Genomic DNA, 14,151 nt, shown 5'->3' with positions numbered 1-14,151 from the left:
TAAGTTTGCAGATACTTGGATCAGTGATATTTCACCTATGGCAAGACTGATTTTAGAAGAAAACAAAAAGATTGGCAGGACACTATGGGTGAATTGGAATCATGACATTGGATTTGAAATCCAAGAAAGAGAGTATAGACACATAATTGACATGACTAGAAAGACATGTAGCTGTAGGCTGTGGCAGTTGAGGGACATACCTTGCCAACATGCAGTTTGTGCCTTATATCACATTGGGCAAGAACTAGAAGATTATGTGGAATATTGGTACAGAAAAGATACATTCTTAAGTGCTTATTAGTACTTTTTACAATCCATCTCCAATATGGTAATGTAGCCTGATACCAATAACCCACCAATTGAGGCTCCTGAAGTGAAGCCAATGCTTGGAAGACCAGGTAGATGTAGAAGAAAAGATAAAGATGAACCAAGAAAAAAGAAGTGGGAGAAAACATCAAAGAATGGAGTGAAGATGTCATGTTCCAAATGCCATCAAGTTGGGCATAACAAAGAACTTGTAAATCAGTGGTAAGCATTTTTGTCTTTCTTTTAAGTTTTACTCAGTTTTATACTTCTAATTTTGTGTCTTTACAGCCCTCTCAACTGCCCACACAACAACCTTCAATGCCCTTTCAACAACCACCAGTGAGGCTGCCTAGCACTGGAAATGCCTCTTCTTTATGTGCAGATACTTCAAGGTTAAAGGAAGGAAAAAGAAGCAGCCAACTGCAAGGGCAACATCTTCTTCAACTGCATGGACATCATCTTCTTCAGTTGGAACGCCACTACCTTCTTCAGTTGAAAGGCCACCAGCTTCTTCAGTTGGAAGAAAAAGAACAAAAAATGTGAAATTTGGTGTTTACACAGATATACAAACTGGAAGACAAGTGATTAACGTATGTATATTGCCTTCTTTAATTGATTTTCTTACATTTTTATTTAGGTATACTAAATAATGCCCTATGGATTATGCAGCTAGGAAGATCAAGTGAAGTGGTTATCTCAAGTGGGTCTGGGGTAGCATTTAAAGATGCATCACAAACAAATGTTGATCTTGGATTCAAGCCACCTGATTTGAAATGGAAAGTAAAAGATGCAATGACTGAAAATCAACTTCAACAATTGTCAAAGAAAAAGGTGCAAAGCAAATCCAAGGGAAAGTGGGTTCCATAAGAGTTTAAAGTGTTAGTGATGTGGATAAATGTTGATCTAGGAGGTCTTTATTTTTGTTTATTTTGATAACTGTTTGTAAAGGCATACTCCAATTACGGATCATTTTGATGTATTTTGGGTTATTTTGATGTATGTTGCATAGACAAATCTTTGGAGGTTATTTAGTTGTCCTAGTTTAATGGATGTTAAGTTATGTTTTGTAAAGTCTTTTGGTGTTTGTTATGATTGATGTTAGGCTGCCTTGATGTTAGGTGTTTACTATGTATGAAAGTGTGTGAATCATGCTAGTATATTGAAGTAATGTCCTTGTAAGTTGTAAAATTGATGAATATTGAAGCCAATGTTGAGAGACAAACTGTTGCAAACTCTAAAATAGTGCATTTCAATCCATTACTTTGATTGCTTACAATATATATTGGCAGCCACTAACCCATAAAGAAAACTACATTACGAACAAAACGATTCTGGCATAACTTTTTCAATCAATCTACATAACATTTACTACATAAAGAACTCTCTATAAATCCAAGATAGTATCATAATGATCAGCAAAACTCGATATTTCCTCCTAATCTTTTCCTTTTCTTCATCATGTTTTTTATCCTCTTTTGTAATCCCGAAATAGCAATTCTAGCGTGTTCAGTATAATCAAGTTCACACCACCTAAAAAACTTGCATCCAACCTGAATCTTGAGAACTAAAATTTAAACAAAAAAAAGATGTTTTAAATGGAACCATACCCGACCATCTTCACATCCAAGAAACCAACTACCTGGATTGTTTGCAGACCAAGAAATCTTCATTATAGCTCTTTTTCCACAATGACAAAAAAATTAGAAGCCATTTGCACTAAATATGAGCACAAATCGTTTTAAAGAGAGGAAAAAAAAATCTTGGTTTGAAAGAGGAGGAAAGAGAAATGATATTTTGATTTGGAAATATAAAGATATATATAAAAGGGATTCATTAAGGGTAGAGTTGTCATTTCAGCATTTTTTTACCATTGTGGGCCTCAAAAATTACTCCTAACTCGTGCAGAATATGTGCACATCACACGTTTTGCCAGGTAGGACTCGCGTGTTTATTTATTTAAAGGTAAGATAGTTAAAGTGCCTATTTGTGCACTATGAAAGTTGGAGGTCAAAGTTAAAATTTGAAGCAAAGTTTAGGGTCCAATATATGTATTATGCCTAATAAATACTATCACATTCCATTCAATACTATTGTTATATATTTATGAATAAGCGCATATATATATTTGTGTGTGAGTTTACAAATAAAATTACATTTTAGGCAGATCTGTGAGAGCATACTATCAAACTTGAATATCATTAACCTGAATAGCTTATTCATAAGATTACTATACTTGGATATTTCTTCTAGGTTGGACTTTGGCCTATGCTATTTTGCTTCCTGTTTATTTATCAGTCCGGATCTTAGAAGGGATTATTTCTCAATATTTGAGTCTATCTACTACAATCATCAAGGTATGTCCAAGTTACCGTTGAAGTCCAGGGCCGACTCTTGCCTTTGTAAAATAAGGCTTATGCCTTAGTCCCCTAAATTTTGGGGGCCTCAAATTATTATTAAGAATAAATTATGTGTTAAAATTTTTATAGAAAAAATTGATTAATTATGATAAAAAACATATTATTTACCCACTTAACATCTTCTATACTTTGTTAAAAGGAAGAATTACTGAAATACACCTCTTATGTTTCCCTTATTTCCAATATCCCCTTCTATTTCTAAAAACCTCTAAAATTCCTTATTTCTTCAATGTATTCGAGCCAGTTATTTAATGTATCCGAGCTACATATTATGTATCCGAGCTACATATTATGTATCCAGTTTATGTTATAATGTATCTGGGATACTCTTTAATGTATCTGAGCTACATATTATGTATCCGGTTTGTGTTACTTTTTAAGGGATTTAATGTAATTACAAACTAAAGAGGGATAGATTGTAATTTCATATTAAAACTATGTGATTCATAAAATTTACCCTTGTTAAAAATAAGAATTAATAGTGAAAAGTGTTGAACAAAGTGAATTACAAATTCTTTTTTATTTCTTTTTAAAATTTTAGTTTCAAACATTACAACAAGCATATTAAAATGGTGTAGTCGTCAACTTCTTAAATCAGATTCTATGGTTCTAACTCTTATTTTTATTTAATAGTTGTCAACTTATTACTTATAAAATTATGTTAACAATTCATATAATAATTGTCTCACTGAAAGGATGTTTTCAATGTTGAGTTGATAAAATCTTACTTAAAATCAATAACTGAAAAACAATATTAAATACTAAAAATATGTATACGAAGTTTGTTTATATTTTAGGCCTCAAATTGAAATTTCGCTTTAGGCCCCTAATTACGTTGAGCCGCCCCTGCGTTGAACTCCACTCCTTCCTTTCTTACGATTTTACTTGTCACTTTTAGCCTATCAAGAGTAAATTTTGTCAAAGTATTTAATATATGCATTGAATTATGAGGTAGTTTTGAGATTATTATTTTAAGTTTCAAAAATCCCAGTCTTATAAAATAGTTAGGAGAGATATTTTTTTAATTAGTGTTAAGTTTTAAAATTTATGTATTTACACAAACCCCCACCTCACCCCTCCACAGAACACAAAATCCCACCGTGCAATTATGTAAACAGATAACTTGTATCTAAATTTGTTTAATGGGAAAACAACCTAAAATAATATATCTCATAAAAATAGAGCATTTTAATTCAAAATGAAACCCCTAAATATTTAATTTTGTATACTATAAAGTATATGGCCAAATTAACACAAAATTAAAAACGTTAATTCTTAAAAACGTCTGAGTAGTAATTCTAGCTTAGCTTGAGAAAATAAATGGACTAAACTGAAAACAAAAGCAAACTATTATACTTAAGTTTTAAATTTCAAATTATGGAAAAAAGCAAAGGTATATTATGTCAGCGTCAGTTACAGTTGCAATGACAGTGACAGTTACATACCGGCTACCTCTTCATTCTTTTTTAAAGATCAAAAAGATGAAACAAAACGGGAAATTCAATTTCTCTCTCATATTATTGAAATCCTCCGTTAACAAATTACTCAAATTTGCTCTTCTCTGCAACATCACCAGCAACCATGGCGAGAACCAAACACCCCGTGAAACGAAGTCGCACCAAACCTTCTGGTTACTTCTCTAACTCTCCTTTTTAGTATAATTTAACGTAACTGCACACATATCGTAAATTAGAGTTTTGAAAAGGTTAGCGAATTTGGAAATATAGGCAATAACATCAATTGTATATGGCTCAAGTTGAAGAAAAGAAGCGGTGCTTAATGCCTTTTATGCACATTCAACGATGGTTTCTGTGTGTGTGTGAATGTTTACACTAGCGTATACACTTCATTTTAGTTTTCTGGATTTGATTTGATTTTTGTTGAGTTTTGTTGAATTTATGAATCTAAACTGTAAACATTGTAATTGAGCTAAGAACAGAGAAAACTTTCTAGAGAGAATTGATGCTTTCATATTCTCAATGAGTGATACATGTATATATACAGATGTATGACTAACTCTAATTGACTCTAACTAATTCTGACGAATCTGTAACTAACTAGTGTACTTGCATTACTAACATTGTAATGCATAATCATAACGACTAACAACATGACTTAACTACTTGAATTAAGGCACATTAACACTTTTACTTAATTCCTTTACACCCCCCTCAAGCTAGGTGCTATGAAGATGTTCTTCATTCCAAAGGAATATATGTAGTAACCAAAAGACCATCTTGAACCTTCTCTCGAATAAAATGACAATCAATGTCAATATGTTTCGTTCTTTCATGAAAAACAGGTTTGGCTGCTATTTGAATAGCTGAAGTACTATCTGAATACAATGAGACTGGAAGAGATTTGATTTCTATGAGATGGGAGACTGTCCATGTTGAATCATAAAACCAGTAATTGACTTCCTATCATTTGACACAAGAGTCCCAGTCTACATCACAAAATACTGTTAAAATATCATTACCAGCAGATGACATTAATATTCCTAAGCCTGGCTCAGACTTCAGGTATTTCACCAGCCTTAGGGAAACATTCATATGAGACACTTTTGGAGAGTGCATAAATTGGCTCAGACATTGGACAGTGAAAGAGATGTCTGGTCTGGTAGTTGTAAGATACAATAATCTCCCTACTAATCTCTAGTACTTAATGGGATCAGGAAGCAATGGATCATGATGGACAGATGGAACATGTTCATCATATGTAGTGGTAGTGAGCTGCATGTTTAACTCCATTGGAGTTGATACAGGTTTTGCCCCTGCCAAACCCATGTCTGCAATAAGTTCCAGGGAATATTTCCTTTGGTGGATGAGGATACCACCTGCACTTCTGGCAAACTCCAAACCCAAAAAATACCTCAATTCACCTAAATCTTTTATCTTAAAGGCATGTTGTAGGGCCTCCTTAGTCTCCTGTATCATAGAAGTATCATTCCCTGTAAGTAGTAAATCATCAACATAGACAAGCACTATCACTAATTTGTCATATTTCCTCTTAGTGAATAAGGAATAATCCTTAGTGCTTTGATGAAACCCTGAATCAGTCAAGGTAGTAGTGAGTTTAATATTCCATTGCCTTGAAGCTTGCTTAAGTCCATAAAGTGACTTAAGTAGCCTGCATGCTTTGGTTCCTCTAGATTGAGTGTTAAAACCATTAGGCAAGCTCATATATGCTTCTTCAAATAGGTCCCCTTGTAAGAATGCATTATACACATCCATCTGATGTATAGGCCAATTGTTAGCAGCTGCAATAGAAATGACAGATCTAACAGTAGCCATCTTCACTACAGGGGAGAATGTCTCCTGGTAATCAAAACCTTTTTTCTGATTGTAGCCCTTGGATACCAACCTAGCCTTAAACCTTTCTATTGTGCCATCAGCATTATATTTAATCTTGTAGACCCACCTGCATCCTATAGCTTTCTTCCCATGTGGTAAATCTACCAACTCCCAGGTTTTGTTGTCTTCCAAAGCCTGTATTTCACACTTCATAGCTTCTATCCATCTGACATCCTGAGCAGCTTCTGTGTAACTAGTTGGTTCTGTCTCAATAGAGAACTTGGAAACAAAACTTTGGTATGCAGGAGAGAGATTTGTGTAATCTATATGAGAGGCAATAGAATAAAGACAATGTGTAGATCCAGCAGCAGTTACATAATCCTTGTGCCATAATAGGAGGTTTAAGACCTCTAGTAGATTTCCTTGTTCCTGGGAAGAATCCACTGAAGTGTCTTCTGAAGAATCCTGAACATGTATGGGAGATTTTAGGTGTTTAGTGCAGAGCGAAAAGTTAGCCCAATGACCTTTTAAGATAATACTGGGAAACGGAGGAGAGCAGTTGCCTTAGGGTCTCAACTACTTTTATGGATAATGAGCACCTGCTGGGCATCTCTAGGTCTTTAGAACAGCCTACTTGTTTGCTTGGCATGCTTTGTTTTATGATGCGTAAAATTTATATTATTTCATTATTCTTGATGCACAGTGAAAAAATATTTTGACCTGGCTCGACGACTTGGAGGAAATGGACAATCTTGGTGAAGCAAAAAATACCATCTTATCCCAAGTAGATAATCGTATAACTTCAAGTTCAAATAATCAGCCTCTGATGGGCCAAGTAGATAATCGACGATTTGTAGATTGTTCTTATTTGACCATTACCTCTTTTTGTAATTGAATGGGCAAATTATCTTCAAGTTCTCAATACTGTAGTAGCAATTCTTTCGGCCATAGTTTGACTTAATTGGTCGATGTGATTTGGACGAGCTACGCTACGTATATGTCATGCAGAAAGTAGTCTGTATTTTATGGTTTAGGCTGCACATACATATCCTTTAGTAGGTTTTTGAGGAAAGCAGTTTCTCTTTTACCTCCTTATGCTTTCTTTTCCATTTTGTTTTGGGGATCCAAGCTACTGATCATTTTCTTGTCTATGTACTTCTACTTTTAGATTTATATCTTATGCCTTTTTGGTTGGTTTACTTGTTATGTTTATGTGTGCAGTATATATGTAATCATATTATCTTAGCTTTAGATGACAATATTATTACTCCAGTATGTATCCAGAATATTAGTTAATGGTGCAAAAATATCAACTGTATCCAACTATGCATTACAATATATTGCGACAATAATTAAGTGCAAAATAAGCTTTCTCTTGGTAAATATACTTCCTCCAATCTATTTTATTTTATATGTTAGTTTTTTTCATGTTCTTTAAGAAAATATAATAAATAGAGTAATTTGACTAAATTATTCATTTTTATTTTTTGATTTTAATTTGTACTACTTTTTTTTCATTATAGTAATATCTCTTCTTGAGTCAAAATAAATAATTAACTATATCTTAATTTCAAATACTCTTAGCGTTTTCCCTTCTCATCCCTTCTGTTTTTCTTACATATTAGACTTAATTAAGCAAAGAGGTCAACAAATTGTATAGTATCAAAAATAGAAAGTCTGGTAGCTGGAGTATGCAGTTCTTTTTTGCACAGCTTCAAACAATTGGATATCTCTAGAGTTCATTTGGAAAGAGAACTTTCTTTTTCTTAGCTATTTACACAGTAATGTTGCAATCGGCAATTCAGTGCTAACTGTCTTTCTATGCTTCTAATTCTCTCTATTGAATTTTCAAACTCTGAAGATATATAATGATGGTTTTATAATCTTTACTGTTGGAGAGAAGTATGTTATTTTATTAATATGTATATGAATTTATACAAGAGAGCAAACAATAAATAAGGAAAGAATCAACTAATACATGATTGTGAACTTCTCATAATCATAATAGAAACTAAATCACTATTGAGATACTAAGATATTGAAGATCAATCAAGAGATATCATAATATCAATGAAGAGATATCACTAATATACCCCCGCAAGATGGTAGATCAGTCTCACATACCAATCTTGGACCTTAGTGCTTCAAATGGAGCTTTTGGAAGCGGCTTGGTGAGAAGAAGATCATCTAGCTGATCTCGGGAAGAACCATGAGAAACACGCAGCAAGCCTTGTTGGACGAGATGTCAAACAAAATAATCGTGTTATCACTAGATAACTAGTGGTTCCTTGATAAAAATAGACAACCCCTGAAGTAGATTACAGATCCAACAAATTTCAGCTGACGCTGAAGCAATAACACGATTTTCAGCTTCTATGGATGAGCGAGCAACAACTCTTTGCATCTTAGTGTTGGGGAAAACGCGGATTAACACAAAAATATATATGGTCAAAATAATGAAAATAAAATGGAAAAATAATGACACCAAGAATTTTACATGAAAACTCTTCTAAATAAGGGAAAAATCACGGGCCAAGAGGAGCAACTGATATCACTATAGTAAGGAATTTTACATTGTGTAGTCACGAATACAATACTCAAAGTGACTACTACAGACTCAAAAGGAATAACACTCTTTTGATTTCCACCTTACTAAAATATCGCTCACACTCTATTTTTCTTCACAGACTATTTTTCTTATAAAGTCTATGGAATACGTCACTTTGCTCTCAAAATAAATTTTTTCTCTCTAACTTGGTGTATTTTACAAATGAGCTAATGAACTCCTTTTATAGAAGAAATTTGCAAATGCAAATTTCAGCACCATCCACAATATGTCAAAGTGGTGCCACCAAAAGTTTTTAATTGTTGTGTTTCTCAACATTTGTCGCCACTGCAAATTTGCCAACCTTGCCAACCATTGACAATTGCATGCAACAATTGTTGAAGTTAATAATGGGGCAGGCCTTGTTGGACGAGATGTCAAACAAAATAATCGTGTTATCACTAGATAACTAGTGGTTCATTGATAAAAATAGACACCCTGAAGTAGATTACAAATCCAATAAATTTCAGCTGACGCTGAAGCAATAACACGATTTTCAGCTTCGATGAATGAGCGAACAACAACTCTTTGCTTCTTAAAACTCCATGAGATTGGATTGGAGCCTAAAAACATAATATATGTTGTAGTAAAGGAGAGATCTTCATGGTTACCTGCCCAGTCTGAGTCAGAGAAGGCGTGCAGATTTAGTGACTTACCTTTGCGAAAAAACAGACCATTAGCAAATGTGCCAGAAAGATAGCACAGAACTCCATTACAAAAAGAAGCCTAAATAGCGGAGATTTATTTAACATACTAAACCCATAGTTTGTTGTAACTGAGGTTTCAGCAACTCCAGAGTTAGGTCTGCCATAATTAAGTTGTGAGGGGTTTTTCGCTAACCCCTGTAACAAGCAACAGGGGTTGTTTTGCAGCAGTTTGAACCTACAAATTAATTCTTAGAACAGTGCTCTAAAGCTAATTAAGCCAATAATAGTTCAAACAACCATAAATTTACAAGTAATGATACTGCTGCAGCAATAAAAAAAGTTACAGTATAAAAAGTAATATCCAACAAGTTACAGTATTAAAAGTAATATCCTAATATTTTTCCAATCCATTTGTGTTATACATATTTCTAACAAATTTCCAAAAACATTAAGAATTGGGCATCCAGTAAGATACTTCATCACTATGAGAAGTTCATTCATCAGAAGAATTGGTCAAGTACTCTGGCTCCAATTCTGTCCAGGTCACCATTTCAGCATTCATATTCCTCCACTGATAACCATCCTTTTCAATCTGCAAATATGTTCACATTGCTTTATATCATTAGTATTGGTCGCGCTGCAGGCATAATTAAGTAATTAATAGCAAATATGTGCTCACAACATAGATATTCTACGGTGATCTCAGATGTACGATAATCGACACTAGACTGATGAACCCATTTAACAGAAACTAAAGCAGATGCACAACTAGAGTCAACCCTACCTTCACAATATTGTCAGCATACTTCATCACCATTGATACTGCAATACCACTGCGGAGACAAGTCTTGGTCAGTAAACAATTAAAAGGCCACTGATCCATGATGCAATCAATCCAATTTAAAACAGATGAATGATAGAATGTTAAACCAAAAAACCACAGGCAAAAGAAAAAAAAAAGGAATAATGCAGCAGAAATGAAACTTACACCTAAAGTTGCTCTATCTAAATAACCCAGTTTCAGTGTATAGACAAATCATGTTGAATGGCTGAGTAGGTTTGCAAATGAACACAATAAGGGGTGAGTGTACAGTACTGTATAACAATTTTTTTTAAAAAAAAGCACATTGAGCAAATACGAGAAACAAACAATTTAGGAAAATATGCAACTTGGCAGCTGAACATTCAGAGCCCATGAAGAGAAACATAAAGGTGTGTCATACTCGGTAGTAGAGTTATACGTCTTCTTCTCTTCCTCCTTAGCTGCAACTGCCATTTCTCTTTGCTTCTTCAGTTCCCTGTTTAATACCATGTGTTATAGTAACATTAATTACAATGGTAAATATCTTTAGAATGACCTGTAACTTAAATAGTTTGTGTCACAAACCTTAGCAACAAAGCTAGGAAATGAGGAAGACATGTGATACAATATATCCAAGAAAGAAATGTGGCTTCTTATATAGAGTTGAAAGAGACTTTCTGATTTTGAGCAGCAATTAATTGCTGGAAACAGAGTGAAACTGTAGGTGCGGAGCACGCTAGTTTTGATGGTACTTATGTACTAATACAAGCTCTAGTTCTTGAAAATTCTGGACACTTTTCAGCTGCTAAGGTGTGAGCTACAACTTCAAAATATGATGTGTTGGTTGAGCACTAATAGTGCATCTAATGAGTTTGTGATCTCAATTTCTTGAGGAGAAGTTGTGCAACAAACTGGACAGCAACTTGTCACGAATGAGGTCCAAAATAATGCATCTAACGTGTTTTTTGAAAGGATACTTAAAGTAGATATATAATCAGAACTACATATATCAAGAAACGAGTTGCTTCCTACGATCGTGATTAAAACACTTAAATTACTTGTCCCAAATTTAAATCTTAACCGGACTGACATAGGTAATCAAATAACATACAAGAGCATATGGGTCCGATTCCACCTAGTGCCGAGAGTCTTTAACATTCGAGCAAAGGATCTATCAAAAACCACTCTAGTAGAACAAATGTATATCTATATAATCTAGAATAGATAACACGATGGTACTACAATTGCACATAACAATATCCAGATCCTTCAAATTCAGTCAACATTCTGAAAATGTGTTTAATATTAGTGACTGGTTGTAACTAGAAGATCCTAGGAATGATGTAAGTAAAACTTTTTGGAGGGGGACTACACTTTGATGTAGTATACCTGTGGATATATAGAAGTAATGTTACCTTTCTCAAAAAAAAATAATCAGTCAACATTCAGAACTTTATTGGATACTAGGACTGGGAAATTCAGTCTAGAAATGATAATAGAAACTGACTCATTGATTTGCAATTTGCACCAAATAATATTTTTTCACACATTGCATCATATGCTGAAACATCTAAGAGCTTAGGAGTTAGATTCAGTGCTAACAAATCCAGCTGATTCCTCATAAAGTACAACTTACCGCATCAATATACTTAACGAAAACACACTAATTCCAGAATCAAAATTCAGAAATAAATCGAACAAACAACTAACTTTAGCTCTATCTGAATCAAACAGACTATTCATAACTCCTAATACTGCACATGAGGGAGAAGATATTCTCACCTGTGACGATTTTGAGAATATTCGTCGATGGAAGAGCAAATTTGCGAGCTTAGAGAGAATCCAATAAATCTTCTCCTCTTCTTTAATGGAAAATCAACACCTAACGAGAGCTCCTCTTCTCTTCTGCGAACATAAATCACCAGACTTCTCTTCTTCTCTTCATATAATGGATGTTGTGGAGTGACAGAGAGCGAGAAAATTCTGAGAGCATTTTCCCGGCGAACCTAAAATTTTGGGAGGAAAAATAATGAGAGAAAGTTCCAAACCCTGGCACACATTTTCATTATAATGGTTTTTTTTTAGTAAATACTAATAAACTAACGTAGCATAACCGCCGCAATTTTGAATTAAATTGCACGGGTTGAATAAACCCCCATAATTTGACATAATTTCTGAAGGTTAGTCTGACCTCCCCAATTAAGCCTCCACAAAGTATGCATTTTTTTGTAGTGCTCGTTTAACCATAGTCTGGTGTGTAGTTGTTGGAGCACTTGCAAACTGAGACAATTTGCAAACAACAAAGGCAACATCTGGTCTGGTAAGATGAAGATATTATAAACTTCCAACTATACAACGATATTCTTTTGGATCTTCAAGTAAAGAGCCATCACTACTCATGGAACAAGCTCTGTGTGCCATTGGTGTGTGCATGGGATTAGCTTCAACCATGTTGGCTCAGTCTAAGATCTCATAGATATACCTCTGCTGACTTCAGAAAATTCCATATGGTGAGCGAATAACTTGAACTGAGCCAACATGGTTGAAGCTATTAACTTGAATAACTTTAATAGAAAATTGATTAGCAAGATACTTAATAAAATCTTCCACCGAACATTGATGATTACCCGTGATAATTAGCTCATCAACATATACAATGAGGTAGAGCATAACTCTAGATTTAGCATATATAAACAAGCGGTAATCTGGCTGAGAGTGGCAAAATCCATATGGAATAAGATAGGATTTGAGTTCCTCGTACCCATGCTCACTGATCCTGTTAGAGCTGAAGTGATAGTGTCATATTCAGATGGAAGTCCACGATGAGCATAAAGGAAGAGCTCATCCACTGAAACTTGGATGCAAGAAAGACTAAAGTGCTGCAGATTTTGCTTGATCTTTTGTAGATATGAAGTAATAGAGAGGTTACCCTTTTTCAAGTTTCTTAGAGACTCTTTAAGACTCATGATACGAGCACGCGATGGCTTCGCATACGTTTCCATTTTGATTTTTCCAAAGATAAAAGAAAGATTTGACATCAATGACAAATGGAACAATATCAGAAGATAAAGAGGCAACAATGACACTCCGAATGAGATGGTCTTGTCATTGATGAAAAGGTTTGGTCGTTGAACTTGGTGGTTGCTCATTAAAATGGAGAAAATCATATGCACTGAGGTTACTGTGAACTACGGTTGGTTAGTAAGCTTGACCTTATATAAAGGTCATGTTATCATTTGGGAAGTGGAAGAAAGGAAGGGTGTGGTGATACACCATTTATTTATCACCGAGGTTGTCGCTTGTGAGTTATTGGTATGTTTTCGGCATAGTTGTTCTTCTTTGTTAGCTGCATATACTCCTCCTATATGATTATGTTATAAGACAAAGTTATCATTTGAAGGACGTCGACAACACGTCGTAACTGACCAAGAAGAGAAGCAAGGCATAGTGGGAGAGTGCAACTTATCAAAAGTATACATTGCAAACATATCGGGCACACATTTTCTAGCTGCCAAAAAAAGTGATTCAAATGATCTCTAGCATCTGCCACTACACCATTTTAGGTCTACAGCCACACTAATTCTGGACTACATTTGTAAAGTGTTGCCTAAAGTAGTTTTGGGAACGCTTTTAAAGCGTAGCCAAAGTTTTTACCTTTTAGTCACGATAATAATGGCAACACTTCAAAAGTGTACTCTTTAATGGTATAAGCTACACTTTATAAGTGTTGTTACAATATGATATAATTGGCAACACCTATTTACATATATGGCCACACTTTCAAAGTGTCCTATTTTTATAATTGAAAAACCAACACATTATAAGTGTAGCCTTAAAATTTTCACTAAAATTTTATATTCCCTCCAATATTTTTAACCCTCCCTCCCATTTTTTATTGGCCAAAAAAAATAAAGATTAATAAATCATAAAACATTAATCAGTCTTTCACGCTTCACTTTCCTCATTCACGCTTTCCTCTTTCACTGAGCTAGCTGAACCTAAGTGAAGAGAGGTGAAGAGAGCTGAAGAACCAAAGAAACGATTCTCTTCTCCGATACAGATTTGTGAGAAAAAGATGTTG

At 34.4% G+C, this 14,151-nt stretch overlaps 2 long non-coding RNA genes across 3 annotated transcripts; one reads left to right on the top strand and one right to left on the bottom strand.

Annotated features, from left to right (window-relative positions):
• The first annotated feature begins 4,205 nt into the window (after positions 1-4,205).
• On the top strand, positions 4,206-7,189 carry LOC102599203 (uncharacterized). The gene is made up of 2 exons (XR_366627.2): positions 4,206-4,353; positions 6,720-7,189. It is a non-coding gene; the product is annotated as an uncharacterized lncRNA (long non-coding RNA).
• A 2,382-nt stretch (positions 7,190-9,571) lies between these two features.
• LOC102598880 (uncharacterized) lies at positions 9,572-13,098 on the bottom strand. 2 transcript variants are annotated; one of them, XR_001474000.1, is made up of 5 exons: positions 12,262-13,098; positions 11,853-12,076; positions 10,492-10,566; positions 10,053-10,101; positions 9,572-9,860 (listed from the first exon to the last, which is right to left on the bottom strand). It is a non-coding gene; the product is annotated as an uncharacterized lncRNA (long non-coding RNA). The 2 variants fall into 2 exon arrangements; XR_366625.2 differs by lacking the exon at positions 12,262-13,098 and having other exon boundaries at positions 11,853-12,122.
• Positions 13,099-14,151: the final 1,053 nt, after the last annotated feature.

This window comes from Solanum tuberosum, unplaced genomic scaffold, assembly GCF_000226075.1.
Source record: "Solanum tuberosum cultivar DM 1-3 516 R44 unplaced genomic scaffold, SolTub_3.0 scf00009, whole genome shotgun sequence".
NCBI classification, from domain to species: domain Eukaryota; kingdom Viridiplantae; phylum Streptophyta; class Magnoliopsida; order Solanales; family Solanaceae; genus Solanum; species Solanum tuberosum.
The sequence above is the reverse complement of the archived record's forward strand: the minus strand, read 5'-3'. Positions and strand labels throughout refer to the sequence as shown.